General features: G+C 36.1%; 1 long non-coding RNA gene across 1 annotated transcript; it reads left to right on the top strand.

Moving 5' to 3' along the window:
• The first annotated feature begins 3,563 nt into the window (after positions 1–3,563).
• On the top strand, positions 3,564–4,566 carry LOC307171435. Its single transcript, XR_013823550.1, has 3 exons — positions 3,564–3,683; positions 4,293–4,351; positions 4,444–4,566. It is a non-coding gene; the product is annotated as an uncharacterized lncRNA (long non-coding RNA).
• Positions 4,567–12,760: the final 8,194 nt, after the last annotated feature.

Raw genomic sequence — 12,760 nt, 5'->3', positions numbered from 1 at the left:
CATACTGAAGATAACTGACTTTAGGACCCAGCGGAACAGCTCGTTTGTTCCAAATAGAGCTATGAGGCCATCTGGTGGCAAGAGTCATTAAATATCATGTTATATTATTATTTTTTCAGCAAGAGGTCAGCAAAGACACCCAATGATAGATATTTTGAGCTAAATTAAAAGGGTTATGCATGAAATTGTGAGCTAAGTTGAAAGAATGTGAGGACTGTGTTTAAATAGCTATTTACTTTTTTATTATTTATTGATCAAATTGAGTAATTTAAAAGGAAATAAAATTGAAAATCTCCCAAAAAAAGTTCAAAAATTTTTTTTCATTACAAAATTTAAAAAAATATTATCAAAATTAAATAAAATAAGCTTTCTGGACAGACAAAAAACAACAACAACAAAAAAAGTATAATTTTAGGGCTTCGGGTCATTTTGACCCACGAGGGAAACAAAGTGCAAGGGAAGGATGAGGGTTAAAGATAATATGGAGAGATTATGCTTAATTTAGTTTATTTTATTTGAAATATGACCATTACATGCTCTTGGCAGGTTTTATGTGATTTAACCTTTGAGCAAAATATAAAATTAATAATACTAGTAAATAATAATAAAACATTCTTTCTTTTGAATTATGGGTGAAATATGACCCTGACATACACTTGGAGGGGTTTGTGTGATTTACCTTTCTGGTGTATTTTATTCACAAATATGCTGGTAAATATAGATGGATCAGAAAAGGCTAGAGCTTGAGTTGCATGTTTCTCCTCGTTGTGTGGACTGCACAGGCACAGGACTGACACAACATCATTTAGAGAGACTAATTAAACCTTCATTTGTAAAACCTCAGTCTCTTATCTAACAGCACCACCAGTGTGTCCCTCCCTTACTGAATTTGTGCAGGGATGCGTGTCCAAACATAATCTCGCTATGGCTAAACTGTGAGGAACAAGTTATGAATAAAGGGAGATTCTCATCACACCTGTGACTGTAATACATCAAAGCATCAATATTTTTTAACAATTTAAGCATTTCACCTACCCGTTCTCCTCATTTTAACATGTTTTCCTATACTCTGCAGTGAGTCATCCTATTCAAGCAAGGCTTTTTATATAATTGATAGCCTCTGTTTGGCTCTTCCACTTATTAAATAAAAACGAATGGCGGATAAAGCAGAAAAAAATCCCATGCCCACCCTCTCCACATCATTCCTCATCCAGTTGCGTTTTACCACAAGTCCACCAGATTCAATCAGAAGCTAATGCTTTTTACCCTTGGTTGCCCTGTAGAGAAACACACTTGTTTTAGTACAATCCTTCACCGGGTGTCAGTGGAATGCTCCAGAATGAATGGTCTGCATTTCAACACTGGGTTTCATGCTAAATTAGTCTCTGGTGAGATAGCTTTGTTTGTTTTTTCACGTGCTTTGCCAGACAGCATGAAAAACGGATTTGCGGCGGCGCTGTGAATTCTCACCTGAGGAGCAATCTGTCGCTCTGCCTAATGTTTCGCCGTCAGTGCTGCTGCATACGGGCGGAAACAGCAGAGACACAAATACAGTAAGCTGTTCAGAGCGGTGGGTGAAAGGAATTTGCAGGCAACTAATTAAGCTTATATTATATTAAGTCTACTGAGTATATTAGGCATCATTACAATTTGTTAGGCAACAAAAGGTACCTGCGATCTTTTCTCAATGCTAACAGATGCTGCACAAGCTTTACTTTTCTTAGCCAGTTATTGTTGCTTCCTGTTTTGCTTGAAAAGTGTGCTCGTACCATATTTCTTTCAATTAAATAAATGCAATATAATGCAAATAAATGCTCTTTTAGTTTTATAGATGATGCTGCATTCAGGCCAAGTCATAATTACCGTAATGACAAGATGAAAACCTGTGACATTCTATAAAAGTAAAAGTAAAAGTTTGTGTTTATAGAATGTATATATATACTCTATATGTGTGTGTGCGTGTGTGTGTGTGTGTATGTGTGTGTGTGTGTGTGCATCTGTGTACTGTATATATACATATACACATACACACTACACACACAGAGACATAATATATATATATATATATATATATATATATATATATATATATATATATATATATATATATATATGTATATATATATATATGTATATATATATATATATATATATATATATATATTAGGGCTGTCAAACGATTAATCGCGATTAATCGCATCCAAAATAAAAGTTTGTTTTTACATAATATACAGTACCAGTCAAAAGTTTGGAAACATTACTATTTTTAATGTTTTTGAAAGAAGTCTCTTATGCTCATCAAGCCTGCAGTTAAAAAAAACAAAACAAAAAAAAAACAGTAATATTATGAATTATGAATGATTTCTGAAGGATCATAAGACACCAAAGACTGGAGTACTTGCTGATGAAAATTCAGCTTTGCATCACAAAAATAAATTACATTTTAAAGTATATTAAAAAAGAGAACCATTATTTTAAATTGTAATAATATTTCATAATATAATAACACAGAATATTATTTTACAAATTATTAAGTAAATAAACGTAATGCTTAATTGAAAAAAATAGACAATTCCACATTACTTAATTTTTTCGATTAAGCATGAAGTTTATTTACTGATTTTTTTTTAAGTTAAGTCAACACACATATGATGTACGGTATTTGCTCCAAAAATTAACAAGGTAACAAGAACACCTTATAGACAGTGATAAATGCTGGCTATAGGATCCAGCATTAGTTTCAAGATGGCTGGAATCATGGGTAAAGCATAATGAAACATTCAAGTGCACTGTGTGAAACAATGTGAAACCAGCCAGCAGTCCCCATGAGGGGAATGGGTAAATAAACACACTAAATTGTATTTTTTTGAAAATGTAGAAATGCAGAAAGTTTTCTGTGATGGGTAGGTTTAGGGGTAGGGTTAGTGTAAGGGGAGTCTATGGAGAGTCCCCACTGTGTGTGTGTGATTTTAAACCTGGCAGTATAGCTATTTCATGATGGGGTGGGCGGGTTATGATGAACTGAATTCTTATGTAGTAGTCTGATGGCGTCTTGGGTGTGAAGTTTACGTGCATTGTGAACGTGTGCAGTGTGCAGTGTCCTACGGGGGTGATGTGTGTGCTCTAGCTTTTGCCTATTTATTGCGTGTGCGCTAGCTCTTGTATAGCCTATTTATTGCGGTGTTCTCTGTGTAGCATGCTCCATCGTGGTGTTGTTCGCCCAGGCTGATTAACATTTGTGTTTGGGACTTCAAGAACCTGACCCAGTCTGACATGTTTGGTAACTGCATGCAGAGCCGGCCCAGCCACTAAGCGACCTTTGCAATTGCAAAGGGCCCCGTGACCAGCAGAGGGCCCCCTAGAGTCACTGCTAGCTAGTGGGTGAAAAAAAAAAAGCCCACATCAAAAGTAACATAAAATAAATAAATAAAAAGAAATGGGCCTACAGTGCTCTTTATCTGGCATCATAAGCATAGTAGTTATTTATTTATGTATTATGGCGATTGGCAATTTTCCCGCGACCGCGAGTCTTGACCCTATGATGTCACTTGTTGTCGCTTGGTCGGTCAGTCAGACAGTGACTCCGACGTTGACGATGTCTGACAAGAAAAGAAAACATCTTTCTGGCCATGAAAAACGTCAAAAGAAGAGACTGGAAGAAGAGAAGAAACAAGAAGATAAAGGTATGTAAGCCTAATTTTCCGATACCTGTATGGATAACGTTAACCTATCTGCACTAACAAAAGTCGTTAGGAATTGCTTCATATTAACATTAGCCAAAATCGTGCTTGTATTAACTTTCATTATGCTACAGCATGGCGAGTCCGCTTTTAGCTATTATGCCAGCCGCAGCTGGAACCAGCTTCCAGAGGAGATCAGACGTGCTCCTACAGTAGTCACATTCAAATCCAGACTCAAAACACTTCTGTTTAGCTGTGCATTTACTGAATGAGCACTGTGCCAATGTTCGTCCGACTGTTTGTACTGTATTTTATTTTATTTTTCTAAACTGTTTTAATTATTCTTATTTCTTTTATTATTTTAATTTCTTCTATGTAAAGCACTTTGAATTGCCATTGTGTATGAAATGTGCTATATAAATAAACTTGCCTTGCCTTGCCTTGCCTTGCCTACAGTGTTTACATGCTAATAACATGCTGCTGCATGAAATTGGTTTAGTATCATGCCTATATCATTCGATGTGGTGTTAAAGCATTTAACAGCAATATAAACCCAGTTTGGCTTCTACACTAAAGGGCTAACGTTAACATTAATTTATTCCTTATGTCCAGGAGCACTTTTAAAGTAACGTTAAGTTACATGCTACCAGTAAACAAAGCACCAGCTGTTGGTGAGTATAAAGGGGTTGTAAAATGATAACCTTCTGCATTTTAAAAATTAATTCTACCTTTATATATAATTATTTTCTTTATGTCATTGCAGCTCCATCAACCACATATATTCCTAGTTCACAACACAGTCATGTCACTCAAGAAGCTAACAATGTTGGTAAGTTCTGTGTTTTATTTTAACCTAGAAATAGACTTACTTTTTCCCAAGGAGACGCACACAAATACATAAGTACTAAATAAGTTTGGATTTGAATAGTTCTATTGAAATGTTACCTTATTCTTATTGTTTTTATTATTATTATTGTTACTATTGATCTTGTTTGTGGTGTTTTAGATGTTATTGTTTTGTTTATTTGAAAAATTCAAACATTTGAATGTTCTATTTATTATATTATATAATATTTTATTTAAATGTTATTCTATTTGCTCTATTTAATTTAAATTATATGTGTATATATATATATATATATATATATATATATATATATATATATATATATATATATACACATATAATTTAAATATATACATAAATTATATATATATGCTGTAGTTTGTGACTCTTAAACTCTGTTGTCAAATAAATTATATTTGGTCAGTGAAAATCACTTTATCAGTCTTTTTATTCAGCAAGTTCCTCAGTGTGTGTTCAGTCTTGCACTGTCACTCAGCTCAGTCAGTGGTATCATAATTTTGTTTCTTTTAGACATCAAACATAGTAGATATAATAATAATAATAATATGTACCGTATAGTTATTAGGTAGTCATTGCTTTTCTTTAGGTCTTAAAATGATCAGAGGGGCCTCCAACCAAATTTTGCATAGGGCCCCCAAAGGTCTAGGGCCGGCTCTGACTGCATGAATTATATTAAATAAAGATTATTGTTTCTACTCCTGTGGTGTTGTTTGCTTTGTAGAGTAGATTTCTCTAGCCGCAACAATTTGATCGAACCTTCTAGGTTTATTACAAATTGTTGCATTGTTCCATTGTCTAACAATTGCATTGTTTGAAAAGTGTTGCAGCCATACAACACATACTGATGCTTTGATCAGATCAAAACCAAGATTGGATTTTGTGATCTAATCAAATTTCAGAATGTTTTCTTTGTTTTTTTCTCTCTCTTTTGAACAGCCAATTTTCAAGATTTGATCGAATCCGATAGCCAAAATCTGATCAGATTAGGCTTTTGAACAACTGTGCCCTGGGTAAATAGACTAGACAACATAATAAACACAGCAGCTTTTCGATATGTGAAATCTTTAGACAAACAGTAGGTGGATGATATTTATTCTCATAAAGTGCACTATGAGTCATTCAAAAGCTTCATTGGTGCAAAAAAAAAAAAAAAGAAAATCTTGTGCTCTGGTCATCAGGTTCAACCACAAGTTTAAAGTTATTACGCAAAGTAAAAGTCTTAGCCCAAAATAAAAAGTTCCTTGATGTAATATTTAGTATATGTTAATTGAATAGGAATGGAAATGGGGAGCAGAATATATTGATGTGCTGGGAATATATCTGAAAATCATTTGAAAACGATGACACAGACCTCAGCGGATCTGAGTTTCAATAGTAATAGTACAGAAATTTCCCCTATTGAAAATCCACTCTGGGGACAGTTAACACTGACTTCACATCGACAGGAAACTGTTTCTTATTTTCAGTACATTCACTAGAACTTTTACAGCATCGTGGGAAACAATAGCGCTTGGTTTTATTTGATTTCCTATGGGAGATACATGAAGATTAATGATCTTATTTCCCAAGCTCATATACCTCAGTCAGTCTCTGTTTTTTTCTTATGTTAATTTGATTTCCTCAGCTCCTCTGGGTAGACAATGTCATTTAAAATATGCACCCTCGACATTCGAGCACAGCATTTGTTCCATTCAATCGGAAGACTTCTGTGTTCCCTGCTTGATATTACTCATCTAGATAACCAGGCAATCTAGCAGTTATTTATACCCCAAAATTCAAGTTTTAATGTACTGTGCGGTGCCGCTAAATTATTAGAGCAGACAATTTGTGAAGAAGAAGAATAAAAACTGATTTATACAACAGGAAGTGAAGTAATTGCATGTTAGAGTTTCTTTATGACAAAACTCGTATCACCAGACCCAACAACAGACCCTCCTATCTCCCAATAAAAGGACCATCTCTGACTGTGGCTGTGACTGAAAGCTTAGGCAGTGACTTGTTGCCTCGCTGCCCTATCATGCAATGACTTCACAGGCATGCGTTTGCGCTTAAAGGTACATCATGATTTCGGACAGAGATCTGAGGCAGCATAACGGTTTAATGATCTACAACAAAATAGAGCAAGTGAATATTTATATAATAGTCATTATAGTTCTCGCTAGAAATAACATAAAATATGGAAAAAGTAAGTCAAAAATGTGCATTTACACACAAACTGACCACCAACCGCAACTTTCAGGCACCATATTTGATTTTTAGCACAGGATTGTGGTATATCAAAGGTAGCGAAGGATAAGTCTATACTGCCTTTTAAAAAAATTGATCAGATGAAGGTACTCAGGAGACAGAAAGTGAAGCTAACATTGGATTTGGACGTGCCTTGATGCCTTCCTTCCTTGTAAAGCATCCTCTGAAGGCAGAATTTTCCAGGTTTCTAACACAGCCTGAAAACTCTAACACAGCCACAGAAAAAGTGGGGATATAAAGGGGATTATGATTTTGTGATTTGTAATGCTTCAAAAGAAGTTTGTATACATTATCATTTGCTATTTTGTTTAATGTCTATAAATGTCATTGTGAATATCAACTGATATGGATTATGTTTATTAACAGAAACTATGTAGGAGACATTACAACAAGCATTAAGTAAAGTCTTTGGAGAGAATATTCCTATCTTTATTTATATTTAGTAAACTAAATTAAACATTTACCTTTCATACAACTTTCATTTTATTGCAAATTTAGCTTTTGTTTATGGTGAAATTGAGTTGAAAAATGCCAATTTATTATATTATATTGACATGAATTAAGTAACATTTAGCGTGTCTCTAAATATATATTTTTTATTAATATTAAATAAAAATGTAAGGGTTTCACTTTATTTTGATGGTCTCTTTAACACATTCTGTTGACTATAAGTAATGTTGCACCTACATGTCTTCTAACTCTCATTGGAGTGTTAGTAGAGTATAATTAGACTGGTAGGGTTAGGGTTAGAATAAGTTGACATGAACTTGCAAGTTACTTATAGTTAGTAGATTGTCTGTTGGAGGACCATCACAATAAAGAGCTAGCAGATATTAAGCAGACAGTCTACTAATACTCTAATGAGAGTCAGTTGGCAAGTTGCAAAATTACTTACAGTCAACAGAATGTTCAAAAGGGACCATCAAAATAAAAATGATAATGTCAGTGTATATTATTCACTCAATTCAATTATTCCTTTTTGAATGTCTGTAAATTACAGAAATAGTGTTTAAGCACCTGTGGTAGATTTTTCCCTAAACCTAGCTATCTGGGTCTCGTCTACAAATCGACGTCCCCGAACGTCTACTGTCGACGTTTAGTCTATCTGGGTCTCGTCTACAAATCGACGTCCCCATTCAATAATAGTCACCTAACTAACTTGTTCCCCTAAACTAGCTTCCTTCCTAAACTAGCTTCCTGCGCAGGAATAATCGACAGACTCAAGCAAATGTCCTTTAAATGCTTTAATCACGGCCAGGAGATCTTCCCGAGCAGTTCTCAAGGAATCTCTCCCAAGAAGCAAGGCCGGAGGATCTCAGACAAATTACATTGAGAATCCCACCTGAAAACACGGATACAACAGTTTTTATAGAATCGAGAAAACAAATAAGACTAACATGTCACCTTCAATATGATTGGTTCAATTGGTTCAAAAGCCCCAACCTTTTTCCTCTGTCACTGGCACAAGCAAACTCTGATTTTGTGATTACTTATCACAAGGTTTTGAGAACTAGTCATCTGTCTAGTTTCACTTCCCCTTTCTGTTATTTATACACACACACACACACATTTCCCCAAAGAGTTTGGACACATTTAAAAGCATATGAATGTCATTCCTGCAAGAAAAACAAATGTTAGTTGATTAATTAAAGCTGATTAATTAAAATCCATCACACACCATAAGCTTTTTCTCCTCAAAATGGACTTGCACGCCAAAGTGAAGGAACAACATGCCTCCTGTCATTTAGTTACTGTCCGTTACCAAATCCTAATTTGTCCCCAATCCAGTTAGGTCACAATGTCTCTTTCGGTGGCCCTCCACTCACTCATGTTAAAGTCAGTCTTGAGGCAAAAAGGCATCAAACCAGCAACTTTACAAGAACCTTTACAAAGGAGGATCTTGCAAATCAGAGCAGACATGAAAGTGAACAAGTATGATATGTTGGCTTAAAAGCCAAGTGTTCAAAAACACTGTTAGTTCATGACTGAAACACTACTGTTCTCCATCATTTATTTATCCGTCTTCCCCTCAGCCTGTCCATCTCCTCTTTAATCTTTTCACCTCAACTTACCTCTCTATCTGCTCTCTTGCCTTCACACAGCCTGTGTGGCCGGCTAAAAAATTGGTCTAAAAGCATGAAGTTGTTGCCTCTGGTTGTGGGGTGCTGTGTTATTATCCCCTTCTCACTGTGGCATCACTCGCACACATCCATGCAGAGCCAATGTGGCCATCGTCTCGCCTCCAGCAGCGCCTGGAGTTGGCTTGGCCAGGGTCAAGCTCTAATGTGGCAGGCCGAGATAATAGCACAGCTGTGCATTCATAACCAACCCACACAAACAAGCACACACACACTTCCTTGCTGGACATGATAGCTGTGTCCGCTCCCACCCCCCGTGGCGGTGCCAGATAACAGCAGATGCCACCTCTGCAGAAGGACTGTTGCCCTTATTGTGTTAGGTTAGTGAGAAGGGGAAGCCAGTATAATGAGGGGCAGGCCAGTCTTGGCTTCCTCTGTGTAGCGAAATGCCCTCTGGGTTGATGGGGGCTGACTGGAAAGCTGTTCCGTGCCATAAATGAATAATATAGAGGTGGAAACTGTAAAAGGATTTCTCAGAAAAGACACACTTTTGGAGCATTTAAGGGCATAGTGTGATCAATTGTTGCTGTAGATGAGCAGCTTTTGCATGCTGCCTACTGTATTTAATGGGTTTAAGGAATAGTGTACTCTGAAATAAAAATGTACTCATGATTAGTGATGCAACGAAGTGAACTTTTTAACGAAACACCCAAAATCGTAATTAAAGTTTTAATTTAGCTGAAAACTGAAACTGAAAATCAAGTTTACAATGATTAATTGATTAACCTTTTTTGATAATCAACACTCAAATAAAACCTGAGTTGAATATACGCATTTAAACTGCACTTAAAGGAATGGTTCACTTAAAAATGTAATTTACTCACTCTCAAGTTGTTTCAAACCTGTATGAATTTCTTTCTTCTGCTGAACACAAAGGAAGATATTTTGAAGAATGTCGGTAACCAAACGGATGGACACCATTGACTTCCATAGTAGGAAAAAAAGAAAATACTATGGAAGTTAATGGGGTCCATCAACTGTCTGGTTACCGACATTCTTCAAAATATCTTCCTTTGAGTTCAGCAGAAGAAAGAAATTCATACAGGTTTGAAACAACTTGAGGGTGAGTACATGATAACAGACTTTTCAGTTTTAAGTGAACTATTCCTTTAAGGCAGTTTTTATTTTTCAGCTTTTGACTATAGACAGACAACTACAACAAAAAAACTCACTGCAATGTTAACAAAAAAAAAAATATATATACAGTACATATATATGGAAATTACAAAATAATTGCTAGGCAATAAGACAATAAGTGACATAAGACAAAAAGTGACATAAGACAATAATGAGACAAAAGTGACATTTTTGACATTATGAAGTGTCAAGTATTCTTACCTAGCACTGACATAAGTGTTAAACATTATTGTGTGTTGAACAGTCTTATGGCATTGGGGTAAAAACTATTCCTGGATCTTCAAACTCCAATTCATTGTCCAATTTAAAACTTTATTCCGATCATCTACTTAAGACATTCTACTAACTATAAGTAGCTTTGCTACTTTAGAAGTCAATGTCAACTCACTCTCATTAGAGTATTAGTAGACTGTCTGCTTAATATCTGCTAACTCTTTATTGTGATGCTCCCCCAACAGATATTCTACGGACTATAATTCTACTAAGCCGAATCCTAACTGTCTACTAAATCATGAACATATGCTAATTATCACATTTTAAGTTACATATCACAAACTATAAGGAAATATTAACAATATGTTAATTGCAAACTAATTTATTTTGACTGAATATGAAGCTGATTTTAATGACCATAAATTATAGAAATTTATCGACCTGATTTAAAATTTTCAAGATGTGTTTTGAAACCAAATGATGTAGTTACAACATCTGGCTAACTGTGTTATTTGTTTTACCTCATAAGTCACTTTTTGTCTTCGCAATTGCTGTTTTGAATTATAAAGTCTGAATCATTGGATATAAACTTGCAATTGCAAGACATAAAGTGTGTATTGTGAGGTAAAATGTCACAATTACGGTTTTATTATTATTAGTATTATTTCCTTGGTGGAATCAAGCTTCCATAGCTCTAAGCTTACTAGCCAAATATTATATTCTCTTTTTTTTTCTCTGAAGAAAAAAAAAGATAAAAAAAATAAGCTCTAAAAAATATTTAAGAAGTCCATCACTGGTGTGCCATTTTATTTGTATGAAGCGTGTTAGCTTTGTGTGACAAACAGCTTTGAAATCTCATTTGTGCTTGTGTTGTGTGCATGTTTTGACTTTTTGTGTTTATAATAACAAAAGTTTCATTTTGGCATGAACTAATCCTTAAACAGGTTTTTTAAGTTCTGTATGATTTATTCTCTAACATAGTTGGGTCTGTGGTTGTTTGAATTGCTGGGTTAGGCCATATGCCATATCTACTCCACAATACTGCAGGTTATTTGAGTTGCAGTCTAAGACTTCACAAACCAACAACGAAAGAAGATTTCCATCCAGATGCTCCTGCTTGCTTCTTATTCCCATCTCCAAAATCTCTAAATCAATTCCCAAAAGTCTGCCCAGGGCCATGATGGACCTTCTGAATTCATCAGTGCGGTGTGCAGCAGCCATGTTTCTTCACACTTAACCTTCTTGTGAAATTGCCCAGACAACTTTTGCCCCAATTTTTGAGGAAGCACAAAGCAGCATAGCATTCACTCTGCAAATACCAGCGCCTGAGGGACTGTTTGTTTGCCACTGTAATGCATTTCTCTATAAATCCATCACTTATGCCATGATGTAAATGTTTGGAGAGACCAAACTCAGCCTTGGCAAACCCTCAGCATTGAGACTCTTAATTAGATCAATTGAATGTAGCATTGAATGGTGTATGAAAAGCTGATGGATATCAGCTGTACTGTTGTCAGAATGTCTGTGTTTGTGAATAGACTGGACCCGAGCGTGTCAAAGGTGATCCGTCGTGGATCTCTGATTGGTGCAACTTTTGATGTTGTCTGATTGATAGAATAGAGCTTGTATTCACATTGGTAATTAGTGGCACTGATCAAAGATCTGAGTCATCTCTTTCTCTCACTGCATGTAGTCCTTCCCTGAAGCAATCTGACATTGCTAATTCAGTAGCATCGGAGCGATTTAGCCTTTAGCTTACTGAATGTCTAATTACAGATCTGCGGAATTATCAACTTTACGTGGGTTGTGCCTCGGCACGGCACAGCGCGGATGAATCCAGTGTTTTGAGGAGAATGTGCGGCTGTCAGTCGCCACGCCGGTGTGGATACTGTCATTCGGAATCACAGATTCTACTTTTTGGAAGTATGACCAACATAAGAATTCACCGGAAAATGTAATCTGAACAAGTAAAGCCTGTTTTATACTTCTGCGTCGAACTGCCGCCGTAGCTACGTCGTAGGCTGTGTGTAGCGCGCGTACCCTACGGCGTACCCTGACGTGCACCTCTCCAAAAATGTAACAACGCGTCAATTCTACGCGGACACAAGCGCGGTGATTGGTCTGCCAGAACCCCTCCCTCGGGGTTTCACATGCTCCCTAGGTGCGCGTCAACGCGGACAACGACACAGAAGTATAAATTAAAACCAACACGTTGCCTACGGCGTATAGGCTCCGGCGTAGGTCCGACGCAGAAGTATAATGAGGCCTTAAGTAACAAAGTATTATACTTTGTTCTCAAATTGTTAATGTTAACAACATCAGCATTGCGTGAATACATTTAATGCCCTTCCGATATTTATCCTTGTTTTCGCATGGGCCCGGTTGCGGTCTCTTTTTTTTCTTCAGCCTGTCCGAAGTCTTTTGCATTTTACAACGAGTGAATCTCCAGTTGTCACTGGTGATTGTCGTTTGAACCT

Source organism: Squalius cephalus (assembly GCF_949319135.1).
Source record: "Squalius cephalus genome assembly, chromosome: 14".
Classification (NCBI taxonomy): domain Eukaryota; kingdom Metazoa; phylum Chordata; class Actinopteri; order Cypriniformes; family Leuciscidae; genus Squalius; species Squalius cephalus.
Note: the sequence above shows the minus strand (reverse complement) of the source record. Positions and strands in the feature narration are given on the sequence as shown.